The following is a 562-nucleotide window of genomic DNA, read 5'->3' as shown; positions in this document are numbered from 1 at the left end:
GACACCCCCCCCCCCCCCGCAGACCCTGCTGGGTCTAACGAAGCTTCCCTGACCCTTGCGGGTCTTTCCAAGCTTCCCTTTTCCATTCATAGCGTAATTCCTGGGAGCCCCCGGAAGCCTGGCCTATCTGCCCGGCCCAGTCCAGCCTGGAAGGGGGAGAAGAGGTCCTAGGAGTCTGGGCGGTGGGATTTATCATCGCAGGTGGAGGGTAGGGGGGGGGAAGGGCCCCCAAGGAGGGGGATAAGGCCCCTGAGCAGGGGGCAAAGCCCTTTAAGGAAGGGGAAAAGCCCCTTAAGGGGGGGGAAAAGCCCCCTAAGGAAGGGAAAAAAGCCCCTTAAGAGGGGGGGAAAGCCCCTTAAGGAGTAGGAGAAACCTCCTAAGGGGGGGAAAAAGTCCCCTAAGGAAGGGGAGAAGCCCTTTAAGGAAGGGAAAAAGCCCCTTAAGGAGGGGGAGAAGCCCCTTAAGGAGGGGAAAAAGCCCCTTAATGGGGGGGGAAAGCCCCTTAAGGAGTAGGAGAAACCCCCTAAGGGGGGGGAGAAGCCCTTTAAGGAAGGGAAAAAGC

General features: G+C 59.3%; 1 protein-coding gene across 1 annotated transcript in view; it reads left to right on the top strand.

Annotated features, from left to right (window-relative positions):
- CALU (calumenin) overlaps positions 1-562 on the top strand; it is a gene marked incomplete at its 3' end in the record, with an annotated part of 22,225 nt that overhangs the window by 17,853 nt on the left and 3,810 nt on the right. The window lies entirely within an intron of this gene.

Source organism: Egretta garzetta, unplaced genomic scaffold (genome assembly GCF_000687185.1).
Source record: "Egretta garzetta isolate BGI_Z169 unplaced genomic scaffold, ASM68718v1 scaffold358, whole genome shotgun sequence".
NCBI lineage: Eukaryota > Metazoa > Chordata > Aves > Pelecaniformes > Ardeidae > Egretta > Egretta garzetta.
This window is presented reverse-complemented; position numbering and strand designations above follow the sequence as displayed.